Source organism: Choloepus didactylus, chromosome 1 (assembly GCF_015220235.1).
Source record: "Choloepus didactylus isolate mChoDid1 chromosome 1, mChoDid1.pri, whole genome shotgun sequence".
Lineage (NCBI taxonomy): Eukaryota > Metazoa > Chordata > Mammalia > Pilosa > Megalonychidae > Choloepus > Choloepus didactylus.
The window spans coordinates 131102294-131118270 of NC_051307.1; the positions used below are offsets into that span (position 1 = coordinate 131102294).

Consider the following 15977-nt stretch of genomic DNA (forward strand, 5'->3'; position numbering starts at 1 on the left):
TCTGGGTCAGAGTGTTGGGAACTGAAAATGGCCGAGGCTTTGAAAAAGGGACAGAAATCCCCCTTCAGGGCCAGTCCACAGCCACTGTCTGGCTCTCCAAGGTCAGTCATCACCAAAAGCCTCCGTCTGCTTATTGGGGATTGGTAGCTTGTATTAAGCAGTCCGTGTTTGTTAATTAAAACCCCATTTGAAGCTCAGCTGAGCTATATTCACTTGCTGGGAGAGTGCTGCTCTCTAACATCATGAGATTTTGCAGTCAGGACATAGGGGGAGGGGGTTCCCAGCTTGGATCTGCAGTTTTTACTTACAGATTTTATGCTGCAGTCTCAGGCATTCCTCCCAATTCAGGTTGGTGTATGATGACTGGACAGTTACATTTCTCCCCCACAGTTATTCCAGACTTTTTACTCATTGTTCCTGGTTGTTTATTTTTTTTTTCCTTCATAATTGAGATTTTATTGGTTGTTCTGAATATCAGCACACAGAATTATGAACAATTTGTACACAATTAATGTATGTACCAAAAATGTAAAAAGCCACACTTGTAATTCTTTCCTAAGTTATTCCAATGACTTTCCAGCTTAAAATTTGGGGGCAATTTTCCCTAAGAGGATATCAAGTATCAATATCTTCAAATTTTGATAAGCTGTTACATCATAAATCCCACTAATTCACAATTTAATATCATACACACTAAATACTCACATTTCCAATCTTTCACAGCATATAACAAAGTTATTAGGAAAACTGGATGACCACAACCAAGGATGTTACAGAGTTCACACAGTTCTGACAGGGAGAGCCAAGATCAGGGAGCAGTTTTAAGAAACCATTTTACTAAAAAACATGGGAATAGAAGTAATTTAAAATGTTCAAGACATATTAAATACAAGACTGTGACTCCAAATCATCATTTAATATGTGTTGTATTACAGGGTATAAAAACTGCTACCGCCCCCCACCCACCCTATGGAATGTTAAAGTTGACAACCAAGACAGTCAAAGCCTCCCATAATTCAATATCCCACTATTTTCTGGTTGTACCAAAAAATAAACAACCAGCAAATGATTTCTCCTCTTAAAAAAAAAAAAAAATTCATACTTAAAAAATGGGATGAGGTGGGATTTCAATCTCCTTCTTAAAAGTGTTTCTTCTAGAGCTGCTAAAAAACTTGCATTTACAAAATAATTGATAAAAATATTCCTCTGGATTGTACAAGAAGGGAGAAACAGGAACCACTGATAAGACATAGTATATGAGGTGAATCAGACTTGGCTTCTTTCTCTCCTGCTTCATCAGAGTCTGGACTCTCTTCGTTTTTAGTTTCTCCATTTTCTGCAAGTAAATCTTCTTTAGTTTCTTGGTTAGCCATTTCAGCTTGTTTTCCCTTTGCTCCTCTTTTCCCTTTTGGCTGCACTTTTTTGTCTGAAGACTTATCCTTTCCCACTGCCTTTTTTTTTGCTTCATTTCCACTTCCACAGGAGCGGGCTTAGCTGACAGCCTCACTGACCTCCTCTTGGGCTCCTCTCCTCCTTCCCCATGCCATCGGCTGAGCTGACCTTCCTCTTGGGCATCCTGGCGGCGGAGAGGTGCTAGCTGTGTGCTGCAGGCCATGGCGCACCAAGAGCCTTCATGAAGCTGGGCTGCCACCTGGTTGTTTATTAGTTGTTCCAGGGGACAAACTAGCTTCCACTCCTCTCTATGCTGCCATCTTCTCATTTCTTTTGATTTTGATTTAAAGTGCGATACCTGTGACTCCTTCACTTGAACACTTAGAAGCAATTGTAGGGATATAATTGGCCTAACTTCAAATTGTTGTGTCTGAGGGTATAAGGAGACCCAAGAATAGGAAAAGACCTGGGAGAATGGCTGGTTGGTGGAGCAGTCAGAACACACAACATTTATTGATTAAGTTCACCATCTTATATGGGCATGGTTCATAGCTCCCCAAAACAATTACAATATTAACATCAAAGATCAGACAGGTCATGGATCACCATAGCAGATATAATATTAATGGAAAAGGTTGAAATATCATGAGATTTACCAAAATGTGACACAGAGACATGAAGTGAGCACATGTTATTGGAAAAATGATGCCAACATACTTGCTTGATGCAGGATTGCAACAAACCTTCAATTTGTAAAAAAACACAGTATCTGTGAAGCACAATAAAGTAAGTGCTGTAAAATGAAGTATGTGCATTTTTCAGAGTGGCTTAGGCATTTGTTTCTGGTGGCCAAGGTAATAAGGTAATAGGGTATTCCAAGAATGTGAAAATTTTGCTAAGAAGGAGCTGTGAGTGGGGAAGAAGTTATTGGCATCTCTATTGCAAATTATAAGCAAAATAATATTACTACGTAAAAATAATCAGAAAAATAATTTCTTGATTATCATACAAATATCCCACATTTAATGTTATTTTCAGAGGTATTATTGGCTATTAATTATTATTTTTCACTTGTTTCTTTAGTTTTGAATAAATTCTCTGACTTATATTTAGAATAGTGTTTAACAGTGACATAAAAATACCATCTGGAGACACGCATCCTAGAAATGATACTGCAAAAAGTTAATTTGTAATGTTGCTGAAAAATGTAAGCTAAATTTCTTCAGCCATTTTTGAGTTAAATCAACTGTGAAATAATTATAAGTTTCTCCAAGTTCTTGTTGGAGCTTTTGCTGTGAAATAACTTGAAATGCAAAAGGTCTAAATTTGCAGACATTGCTTGCACTTATTCCTCTCCAACAAATTGTGCAAACTTAGAGCCAAAAAATATAGCAATGTTGAGCCAAATATTAATTTTCATATATGCAAGTATAACAAAAGTCTAGTTTATAAATAGTATTGTTAGAACTGATAGAATGCTAACATGCAAACTATGAGGTCTATCTGTCTTCTCCCTATTTTAGCATTATAAACATTAATGCTGTTATTCTTTTAAAAAAATAACTTCAGAAAATTATGATAAAATATTAGTATATAACAATATTTGCTTTTATTATTATAGTTTGCAATACCATTACACCATAACTCCAAATTGTTAATATAAAGTGCCTCTAATTTTATCTGAATAATATACTTTGAATTTTGCTTTAAAAAAGACACAGTTACTGTTGATATATTCCTTAATGATTTTAAGTTGACTTTTGATTAGTTTTCAGTTTATTTAAATTGTATTTATAGAATACAAATTTAATTAATGTGATCTTTATAGTCAGTTTCACATCTATTCCCAATAGAAAACATTCTCACACTTACACCACCCTTTTTTTCGCATTCTTAGGGTCTCCTTTTTTATTTTATACTTTCATTCTGCCTTCTACTATTCATTGTTCTCAAATGAAAAGTAAAACATAATCTAGCTGATATTTCTACATCTCAAACATTCATTTTCTTTAGTGAATGTTTTCCTTCTCATAACATGGGTTCAGTACCCATCAGAAAACAAATAACAATTCAGGTTCAGATTTAATTCATCATTAAGATTCAAGTTATATTCATTTAGCACCTACTTTTAAACTTAATGCATGTAATGTTCTCCTTGATCTCTGTATGAGGATTTTATTACTCATGTACCTAATAAACAGCTTTGTAAACTTTTCAGAAATTTGAAAGGATTTTGCCTCAGCAGAGTTGTGCATTTAATTTAGGTTTTTGAGGCATGTCAACAAGGGTCTAACCATGAGATGGAAGTCACAGAGTAATTTGAATGTCAATATAAAGAATTATTATATATAAAGTGGTTTAAATTAATGAAGGATTTGCTAGAAAGAAGTAAGAAGAACTCTAGAACTATGGGAATAGCAGCCATAGAGAACAGCCACTACCACTGCAATAGACTGAGCACTTGAGGAAGAAACTGCCTGGGCTGAGAGCCAGACTTTGTTGGAGCGGGAATTCCTCATTCAGTGGATGACAGTGAAGACACTGTGATGCCATGTTGGTGGGATTGTTGGAAATCCTCCCTCTGGAAATTGCTGGAAACCCTTTCTCTAGAGTGCTTGGTAAAGCTGTTCTTGGAATGGAGTTTCATAGGAGAGAGTGCACTACAAAATTTGTCCAAGTGGGGAGTCAAAGAAAACTACTAACCTCTGGGCACTGCTGTCATCAGGCACCTCAGGGGCTGGGCATTAAGGAAACAGTGATTGCTGCGAGAGTCTGGTGCTGGAGAAGCCCCCAGGAGCAAAATGTACTTTTCTACAAAAGTGATTATGTTGTGTGCTGTGTGGAAACCGCTGGTCCCTGGATGGTTATGGCCACTGGGCATTGCAGGATCCAAATGCTGGAGAAGCTATGAGCACTACAGGAGCCTGGCGCTAAAGAAAGCCATACACTTCAAGAGCCTAATGATTGAGCACATCCAAACCTGGTAGCAAATTCTTTCCTCCTACCATGTCTCCACAGCCCCCTTTACCACTGACAAATCTTCTGTGTTGGCTAACAAGTGAAAAATATTAAAGTGGTCCAGGTCCATTTTTACAGCATAGAAATTAGGGAGTAAATTTGGGGGGAAAAATACATCAATAATTGCATATATTGCAAATTCAAAATATATATTTTTGGGTTGGATATGAATTCTAATTATGAATCTCCAATTTCAGATATATATGGAAATTTCCCTTCCACCATAACGCTAAATTATACTTTGTGGTGATGTTAGCAAACAGAGGGTGATAATCTGATTGCACCTACACCTGGCCCTGAACAACTGTGATTATTGAGGAAAGCTAATGTATTCAGGAGCAATAGTGGGTGTGTAAGTCACCCAGTCCTCTTTGACTTTTTGGTCAGTACATGGAGATCTCACAGGGAAATGGGCTCCTGGATGTCAGGGTTTAAATTTCGTATTCAAGAAAACACCTTTATCTCCCATATGAGATAAAAGACTGAGATCCATGATCGGTATGATATGGCAGAAACGTCCTCCAGACCTATTTGGCCATCTCATGTTTCATGTTTGGGGAAGCTTCTCCCCTCTCTAGCATGACCATGAGGTTTGAGTCCAGCCATGATGGTGAGTGAGTCATCCTGACAGAGCCTGAGAGAAGGTCTGAGAATTCTATAGGAATGAACACCTTAAGCATTGGCTGTAGCTATTTCCATGAAATGTCTTCACAGAAAGCCAACCTATAGGATATCAGCCTTGGACAAATTAATCCTTACCTCCCACCAGATGGAAGAATTTTATTTTTCATACCAGCTGTCACAATCCCCATTTCCTTAGTTAAATTTTTCACCCAAGATTTGCAATTATCCTAAAGGTCATCTTTTCTTAGCCATACCAATTACCAGCACTTTGGTACAGTTTTGATCATCTTAAAGCAATATTATTTTCTGAGGACTCCAAATAGGTATTTATTTTACAGGATTTGAATGAAATTATTATTATTATTATTATTATCATTATTATCATTATTTTACTTCTTAGTTTTGGAAAGAGAGTTGAAACTATGGATAAGGAAATCCTACTTGTAAGTCTTCGCTCTGTAACTTGTATATCACATTACTCTAAAAATCTAATATATATATATAATCCCTCCAGATTTTAGATTACTCTTCTCAAAATGAATATTGATGATTCAGTAACTACTCTCCCTTCCATTTTCTCTAAGTGGGAGAGTATAAAATAGATAGATAAAGTAGTAGATAATACTGCTCTTCGATATTTCTAGTTTTCTCTCTTTTCTGGGCGTGCTGGAGGTTTGAACTTTCTAGTCACCTTGAAGTTTGATATTGCCAGATGACTTCGTTTGACCAAGGAACTGTGATCAGAAAAATGCATGTCACTTCTAGATGAAAATAGTTAAGATAATTCTTGCCATGCCACTGAGATCTTATAGTTATGCATTCATATGGTGGTACCCCAGATCAAAGCAACATGAGGACTACCAACATGCATACAGCTGCTATTACAAAGTTGCCCTGACTACAACAGATACCCTGTGAATGAGATATGAACATTTGGTGTTTTAAGCAACCATCTTGTTTGATAACACAACATGATTAATAATAAAAAAAATCTGGCTTCGGTACCAGAAGATATAAGGATAGTTACATAGGCAGATAGACCAGCCAAAAGCAACATTTATTGAGCACAAAAGATATGTCAAGCACTGCTCTAAGAGTTTTACCTAGATTACTTCATAAATATTTATGCCATCCATCTAAAGAGTGTAAATGTATGATTCTTATTTTATAGGAAACCACTGAGGAGCAGAAAGTTTAATTTGCTCAAGGTCATGGATCTGAAAGTGACAGACCCACATTCTGAAAGTATAGTTCCTGCTCCTAGGCACTGATGGATAGATAATTAAATAGATGGGAATTATTTTCTGAAAGAATTTTTAAAAATATATTTGAGTTGTAAAGCAAAAGAATTTATTTCATAGGAGGGAAACCTTCTTACATATAACATGGCATGGATTTGGCCGTAAGTAAAATCATCAATAGACTTTAAAATATTTTTCACATTTCAATATTTCATCTATTACTGATTGAAACTGCTATGTTAGAAGTTAAAATAATTTTATGGAAGTAAACTAAAAAAGTAATATATATTTAATAAAATTCTTAATGTTCAAGTTGTCCTCCAGCCATAATATCTCCAATTACTACTATTGTCAAAGACTTAGTGAACTTAGATTTGCTAACTGAAGATAACACATAAAAAGAGAATCAACTTAATTGTAAGTCAGATTTAGGTTAAAAACACAAATGTGTTCAAAATTCAAGATATAAATGAAAATTTATTCTTTTCACATCAGTAATTATTTTTAAAGTAGAACAAAATATATTTCTGATCTATAAATCCTAAATCTTTCTAAATATTTACAGTGTTGAACAATATAGTATCACTTTAAGAGAACTTGTGCAACTTGTGTTCAATTTTAACATTACTCAGCACCAGAGTTCATAGTAGAATAACTTTCTACTAAATCAAACAAACAGGAGACAGGGGTCTTAGATAAACTGTCTAATTCAGTTTCAATACATTTAGCCCAATGAATTTATTAAAAAAAAGAATGAAAGTAAAAAACTTTGGCAACTTTCATTGCAAGTACATAAAAGCTATTCTGAAATATTTTGTATATGTTGGTGTAAAGGAAATTTGGTAATATATTAATTTTTGTCATCCAGGTAACATTAAAAGCAAAAATTAAAGTTTACTTTATGATCAAACTCACAACAGGATAAGCAGAATGCTAAGGCAAGGAGAATTCAGTATTTACCAAAGATATTGTTAATGGTGATTGTGGTGGTTTGAAGCTGTATGACCTTGGAAAAACATGTTCTTAAATCTAATCCATTCCTGTGGATGTGGACCCATTGTAAGTAGGACTTTTTGATAAGGTTACTTCAGTTAAGGAATGACCCACCTCAGTCAGGATGGCTTTAATACTATTACTGGAGTCCTTTATAAATGGAATGAATATGTGTGTGTGTGTGTGTGTGTGTGTGTGTGTGTGTGTTTAAAGACAGAGAGGGAGGGAGGAACAGAGAGAGAGAAAGAGAGAGAAATCCATGGAAGCAAGGTGCTGAAAGCACAGAAACCTAGAAAAGAAGGGAGAGACCAGTAAACACGGCCACGTGCCTTGTCATGTGGCATAGAAGCCAAGGATTGCTGGCAGCTGGTCTTCAGAAAGAAAGCATCACTTCAGTGATGCCTTGGTTTGGACATCTTTTCAGCCTCAAAACTGTAAGCTAATAAATTTCCATCATTTAAGCCAACCCATTTCATGGTATTATTTTAAGCAGTCTAGGAAACTAAAAGAGTGTTGGAGATAGACAGATGATAGAGTCTTTAAAATACCAACCTAATCATTGACATTGTCAATATTAATCATATAAAAAGCTGGGAGTGTTCAGTCTTAACAGCTCCTAGAGGGATGGCTAGTTTAGATTAATTATATTCTAGATTAAACATATATAGACTAGAAAGCATATCTCATTCCTGAATCCACTTCTGTGACCTCTGCTTCCTTCATTAATAGAACATCTCTTGTCCAAAACACACACATGTACTCATGTACAAACACACACTAGAAAGGCAGGTTTCTAAAATGTGTGGATAGAAATCCCAATAATGTATCTTCATCATATGCAAAAGACTCTCTATTTTTAAAAAGTACAGATTATTGTGGGAACCTAATATGATAAAAATCTACTTTATAAAGAATAATCTATCAATAGAGAAATTGATAAAGAAAAGGCTATATTAGTTCCACATAGAATATAATCAAAGGTACAGATAAAGACCAACGTTAAATAAAGAATTATGTATTTATTCAATGCAATATCTTTGAATTTATGGGAATAATGGAGATATTTTTATCAAGGAAAAATGATCAATTTAAGTATTTGAAATTGCTCATCACTGTTTTTTTAATCCAATACATTAGGTAACAGATACAGAGATAACCTATAAGAAAAAAAATAAATCAAAATAGAAGCAGAGGACAGATATGAGTGGGAACTTCAATTATTTAAAAGTAGATGACACAGCATACATATTTTCCTTCTATTCTCAAAAGATATTTGAAAATACTAGAAAACTGCAGCAGCGCTGGGGCACAGAAGAGTTTGACTTCAATGAACCAGAATTTTGAAGAATTTCTGGAAGACATGAAACAGATGGGAACAGATGGAGGGCAAATCTGATCCGTGCAGAAAGGCCTGTGATTCAAAGCAGGCAACAGGGGAAAACCTGGAGGAATAAGTGAGCAGGTTTTCTAAACTCAGCCCTGAAAACAATCAAAGTTCAGAACAGAAGGGGCTGGGAATAAGGCAAGCTGGGTAATAAGATAGAAACAGAAGGGATTTAGATTCTGGGCTAGTGATTCCCACACAAGGTGGCTGTACAATCTAAGTTGCCAAAGACTGTTTAAAAATTAACTGAGGGATATGGCATGGAAATCTGTCAATTTGGACAGCAGAGACAAAAAGAAGAAGAGATTTACCACAGCGAACATTTGGGTGCCATTAATAAAACTTGGAAAGAAAATAATGATTTTGCATATTTGGAAAATATCCTAAATCATCTGGCATTTTCTTTCCTATTGGACTTTGGAAACTGATATTCTAACTGGACACAAAATCCTAACACCTTATCTAGTTTGGAAAATTGGACAGCTTGAGGAACAGTTGGGGGATCAAACTCAGGATATCTGGAGTCTTCTCCAATGACCAGTACTGAACAGCTGGCTATAGACTATACATTCAGGCTTCAATTAATGTGAAAAGCAACTTAAAAGGTATCATTTCACTTAGGTAACTCCACAGCTAAGTTCCTAATTGAAGAAGTCCATCATCTGAGGGAAGGCGATATACAGTTAGACCCAAACTTTCATATCAAACCACCCTCCCCCCCCAGTTAACCAACACATATATTAAAATGTCCCTTCTGACAAAACCTTTGACTATTCACTAGTTTAGGATTGGTGAACAGAATGGATAGAGAAGTGATTTTTTTTTTTTTTTTTGGCTTTTTTTGTTTTTTGTTTTTGTTTTTGTTTATTTATTTATTTATTTTGCTTCTTTTTGGATTGGCTTTTATAAAGGGGATTTATTTGGTTACAAATTTACAGTCTGGAAGCCATGAAAATGTCCAAATTAAGGTATCAGCATAAGTATACTTTCACCAAAGGAAGGCCAATGGTGTCTGGAAAACCTCCGTTAGCTGGGAAGTCACATGGCTGGTGTCTGCTGATCCCGGGTAGTGTTGCAGCTCCCCTCGCAGCTCCTGTGCATTCTTCAAAATGTTGCTCTTGGGGTGTTTTGTCCTCTCTTAGCATCACCGGAGCAAAGTGGCAGTGAAAGTCTACTTTTGGTGGCTGCCTCCAAAATGTCTCTCTTGACTGTAGCACTGAGTTCCTTCTGTTCGTCAGCTCTTTTATATGGCTCCAGTGATTTAATTAAGACCTACCCTGAATGGGTGGGGTAACACCTCCATGGAAATTATCCACTCAAAGATCTTGCCCACAGTTGATTGAGTCACATCTCCATGGAAACAATCAATAGGTTCCAACCCAACCAACACTAATATGTCTGCCTTCACAAGATTGCATTAAAGAACATGGCATTTTGGGGAACATAATACATCCAAACCAGCACACTGATACACCATTTTTCACTCATAATATTGACAAAGATTTTTTAGAAGTTTGATAATACATGCAATTGGTAGGGAAGGAAACTGGTAGCATGACACATTGCTGATGGGAGTGAACATTGGTGCAGCCTCTACAAACAGCAATTTTATAACATCCCTAAAAACTAAATATATACATATTCTTTGACCTAGCTATTCTACTTCAAAGAGCAAGAGTCTCATGTGCATACCATGAACAGAGTGGCCAAATAATTTATCATGCACACTGGACATTTTTAAAAGTCAAGGGAGCCCTGTTACAACTGTAAACTAGGACCAACCCAGACATCTGCATGGATAGTTCCCTAGACATGAATTATATAAAAGGATACACACTACAGCATGGTGTGCTCAGCAAAATAATGGAAATAATTCAATAATTCATCAATAGATGACTGGTTAAAAAAAAGTATCATTTAAACCTACAATAGAATGCAGCACAATTGTTAAAAAGAAGGCGGCAAGCCTATAAATGTTGATTTCAAGATTTTAAGTGGAAAAAAAAGCAAGGACAAGTAAGGTATACTATGGTTCATGTGTTTTTAAAGAATGTGTATAAATATATGCTTGAATATGAAGAGACTACTGGAAGCATGGCAAATCCAGGTTTGGGGGGCCTGAAACTTATACATCCTTGGTGGCCCTTTTTAAGAAATAGAACCTGAAAAGTATGAATATGAAATTATGTACAGGGCATGGGAGGGGGCCTGAGCAAGCAAGGGATTCTAACACAAAAGCATCATTAGTTTCACAGTTAATTGCCTCTATCTGGAAGGATGACAAGAAACCAATAAGATGGTTTGGCTCCTTAAAGGTGAACTGGGTGATTGAGGGGCAGGGGAGAACAGGGGACAAGAATTTATCCCTTTGAGTGTTTGTATATATGTTATGCATTCCATAGTGTGGCAGTTTGAAACTGTATGCACTCCAAAAAAATACATTCTTAAATGAAATCCATTCCTGTGAATATAAACCCATTGTAGTAAGTAGGACCTTTTGATGAGGCTACTTCAGTTAAGGTGCGATCCACCTCAATTAGAATGGGTCTTAATCCTATAACTGGAGTCTTTATAAGTAGAATGAATTCAGGCACGGAAAGAGAAAGCAATAAAATCAAGAAACTGAAATCAACAAAACCCAGAAGTGAAGGGAGAGCCCAGGGGACGCCACCATGTGCCTTGCCATGTGGCAGAGGAGCCAGGATTGCCAGCAACCAGCCCCGGACACAGATCTTCAGGAAGAAAGTGTCGCCTTGATACGTTGATTTGGATGTTTTCCAGGCCTCAAAACCATGAGTGAATAAAATTTCCATTGTTTAAACTGAACCAATCCATGATATTTGCTTAAATAGTCTAGGAAACTAAAATACAGGAAATTTTTGCAAAATTAATTGAAGTGTCAGTTCAATACAACTCCTAAATACTGCGGACAGGCAGGATAGTGATTTGTCAAAAGAAAAATACATTTGTTTCTTCAGGGACTCCTGTCATTTTCAAAAAAAAGGATAAGTGCTTTTTGTTTGTTGTTTCATCTATGTATAATGAGGACAACCACTGTTTTTTTTTTTTTTTTTTAATCATCATTTTATTGAGATATATTCACATACCACGCAGTCATACAAAACAAATTGTACTTTCGATTGTTTACAGTACCGTTACATAGTTGTACATTCATCACCTAAATCAATCCCTGACACCTTCATTAGCACACACACAAAAATAACAAGAATAATAATTAGAGTGAAAAAGAGCAATTGAAGTAAAAATGAACACTAGGTACCTTTGTCTGTTTGTTTGCTTCCCCTACTTTTCTACACATCCATCCATAAACTAGACAAAGTGGAGTTTGGTCCTTATGGCATTCCCAATCCCACTGTCACCCCTCATAAGCTACATTTTTATACAACTGTCTTTGAGATTCATGGGTTCTGGGTTGTAGTTTAATAGTTTCAGGTATCCACCACCAGCTACCCCAATTCTTTAGAACCTAAAAAAGGTTGTCTAAAGTGTGCGTAAGAGTGCCCACCAGAGTGATCTCTCGGCTCGTTTTCGAATCTCTCTGCCACTGAAGCTTATTTCATTTCCTTTCACATCCCCCTTTTGGTCAAGAAGATGTTCTCCATCCCACGATGCCGGGTCTACATTCCTCCCCGGGAGTCATATTCCACGTTGCCAGCGAGATTCACTTCCCTGGGTGTCTGATCCCACGTAGGGGGGAGGGCAGTGATTTCACCTTTCAAGTTGGCTTAGCCAGAGAGAAAGGGCCACATCTGAGCAACAAAGAGGCATTCAGGAGGAGACTCTTAGGCACAAATACAGGGAGGCCTAGCCTCTCCTTTGCAGCAACCGTCTTCCCAAGGGTAAAACTTATGGTAGAGGGCTCAACCCATCAAACCACCAGTCCCCTATGTCTGTGGTCATGTTAGCAACCATGGAGGTGGGGTAGGCGAATACCCCTGCATTCTCCACAGGCTCCTCAAGGGGGCACTACATCTTTTTTTTTTTTTTCCTTGTTTGTCTTTTTTCTTTTTTTTTTTTTTTTAACTTTCCCTTCTTTTTTCAAATCAACTGTATGAAAAAAAAAGTTAAAAAGAAAACAAACATACAATAAAAGAACATTTCAAAGAGACCATAGCAAGGGAGTAAGAAAAAGTCAATTAACCTAAGATAACTGCTTAACTTCCAACATGTTCCTACTTTACCCCAAGAAAGTTACATAATATAGCAACATTTCAGTGAATTTGTTCCTACTACATCCATCAGAAATTAACAGACCATAGTCATTTCTGGGCATCCCCAGAACGTTAAATAGCTTATCTGTTCTTCTTGGATTATTGTTCCCCCTTCCTTAATTGCTCTCTACTGCTAGTTCCCCTACATTCTACATTATAAACCATTTGTTTTACATTTTTCAAAGTTCACATTAGTGGTAGCATATAATATTTCTCTTTTTGTGCCTGGCTTATTTCGCTCAGCATTATGTCTTCAAGGTTCATCCATGTTGTCATATGTTTCACGAGATCGTTCCTTCTTACTGCCGTGTAGTATTCCATCGTGTGTATATACCACATTTTATTTATCCACTCATCTGTTGAAGGACATTTGGGTTGTTTCCATCTCTTGGCAATTGTGAATAATGCTGCTATGAACATTGGCGTGCAGATATCTGTTCGTGTCACTGCTTTCCAATCTTCCGGGTATATACCGAGAAGTGCAATCGCTGGATCGAATGGTAGCTCTATATCTAGTTTTCTAAGGAACTGCCAGACTGACTTCCAGAGTGGCTGAACCATTATACAGTCCCACCAACAATGAATAAGAGTTCCAATTTCTCCACATCCCCTCCAGCATTTGTAGTTTCCTGTTTGTTTAATGGCAGCCATTCTAACCGGTGTTAGATGGTATCTCATTGTGGTCTTAATTTGCATCTCTCTAATAGCTAGTGAAGCTGAACATTTTTTCATGTGTTTCTTGGCCATTTATATTTCCTCTTCAGAGAACTGTCTTTTCATATCTTTTGCCCATTTTATAATTGGGCTGTCTGTACTATTGTCATTGAGTTGTAGGATTTCTTTGTATATGCAAGATATCAGTCTTTTGTCAGATACATGGTTTCCAAAAATTTTTTCCCATTGAGTTGGCTGCCTCTTTACCTTTTTGAGAAATTCCTTTGAGGTGCAGAAACTTCTAAGCTTGAGGAGTTCCCATTTATCTATTTTCTCTTTTGTTGCTTGTGCTTTGGGTGTAAAGTCTAGGAAGTGGCCTCCTAATACAAGGTCTTGAAGATGTTTTCCTACATTATCTTCTAGGAGTTTTATGGTACTTTCTTTTATATTGAGATCTTTGGTCCATTTTGAGTTAATTTTTGTGTAGGGGGTGAGGTAGGGGTCCTCTTTCATTCTTTTGGATATGGATATCCAACTCTCCCAGCCCCATTTGTTGAAAAGACCATTATGGCTCAGTTCGGTGACTTTGGGGGCCTTATCAAAGATCAGTCGGCCATAGATCTGAGGGTCTATCTCTGAATTCTCAATTCGATTCCATTGATCTATATGTCTATCTTTGTGCCAGTACCATGCTGTTTTGGCAACTGTGGCTTTATAATAAGCTTCAAAGTCAGGGAGTGTAAGTCCTCCCACTTCGTTTTTCTTTTTTAGAGTGTCTTTAGCAATTCGAGGCATCTTCCCTTTCCAAATAAATTTGATAACTAGCTTTTCCAAGTCTGCAAAGTAGGTTGTTGGAATTTTGATTGGGATTGTATTGAATCTGTAGATGAGTTTGGGTAGAATTGACATCTTAATGACATTTAGCCTTCCTATCCATGAACATGGAATATTTTTCCATCTTTTAAGGTCCCCTTCTATTTCTTTTAGTAGAGTTATGTAGTTTTCTTTGTATAGGTCTTTTACATCTTTGGTTAAGTTTATTCCTAGGTACTTGATTTTTTTAGTTGCTATTGAAAATGGTATCTTTTTCTTGAGTGTCTCTTCAGTTTGTTCATTTCTAGCATATAGAAACATTACTGACTTATGTGCATTAATCTTGTATCCCGCTACTTTGCCAAATTTGTTTATTAGCTCTAGTAGGTGTATCGTTGATTTCTCAGGGTTTTCTAGATATAAGATCATATCATCTGCAAACAATGACAGTTTTACTTCTTCTTTTCCAATTTGGATGCCTTTTATTTCTTTGTCTTGCTGGATTGCCCTGGCTAGCACTTCCAGCACAATGTTGAATAACAGTGGTGACAGCGGGCATCCTTGTCTTGTTCCTGATCTTAGAGGGAAGGCTTTCAGTCTCTCACCATTGAGTACTATGCTGGCTGTGGGTTTTTCATATATGCTCTTTATTATGTTGAGGAAGTTTCCTTCAATTCCTACCTTTTGAAGTGTTTTTATCAAAAAGGGATGTTGGATTTTGTCAAATGCTTTTTCAGTATCTATTGAGATGATCAATTGATTTTTCCCTTTCGAGTTTTTAATGTGTTGTAATACATTGATTGTTTTTCTTATGTTGAACCATCCTTTCATGCCTGGAATGAACCCCACTTGGTCATGGTGTATGATTTTTTTAATGTGTCTTTGGATTCGATTTGCAAGTATTTTGTTGAGGATTTTTGCATCTATATTCATTAGGGAGATTGGCCGGTAGTTTTCCTTTTTTGTAGCATCTTTGCCTGGTTTTGGTATTAGATTGATGTTAGCTTCATAAAATGAGTTAGGTAGTGTTCCATTTTTTTCAATGTTTTGAAAGAGTTTGAGTAAGATTGGTGTCAGTTCTTTCTGGAAAGTTTGGTAGAATTCCCCTGTGAAGCCATCTGGCCCTGGGCATTTATTTGTGGGAAGATTTTTGATGACTGATTGGATCTCTTTGCTTGTGATGGGTTGGTTGAGGTCTTCTATTTCTTCTCTGGTCAGTCTAGGTTGTTCATATGTTTCCAGGAAATTGTCCATTTCTTCTACATTATCCAGTTTGTTGCCATACAGTTGTTCATAATATCCTCTTATAATTTTTTTAATTTCTTCAGGATCTGCAGTTATGTCACCTTTTTCATTCATTATTTTGTTTATATGGGTCTTCTCTCTTTTTGATTTTGTCAGTCTAGCTAGGGGCTTGTCAATCTTGTTGATCTTCTCAAAGAACCAACTTTTGGTGATATTTATCCTTTCTATTGTTTTTTTCTTCTCTATGTCATTTATTTCTGCTTTAATCCTTGTTATTTCTTTTCTTGTACTTGGTTTAGGATTGGTTTGCTGTTCATTTTCTAGCTTCTTCAGTTGATCCATTAGTTCTTTGATTTTGGCTCTTTCTTCCTTTTTAATATA

General features: G+C 36.5%; 1 pseudogene; it reads right to left on the reverse strand.

Moving 5' to 3' along the window:
* Nucleotides 1–1178: 1178 nt before the first annotated feature.
* Nucleotides 1179–1575, reverse strand: LOC119523683 (annotated as a pseudogene).
* Nucleotides 1576–15977: the final 14402 nt, after the last annotated feature.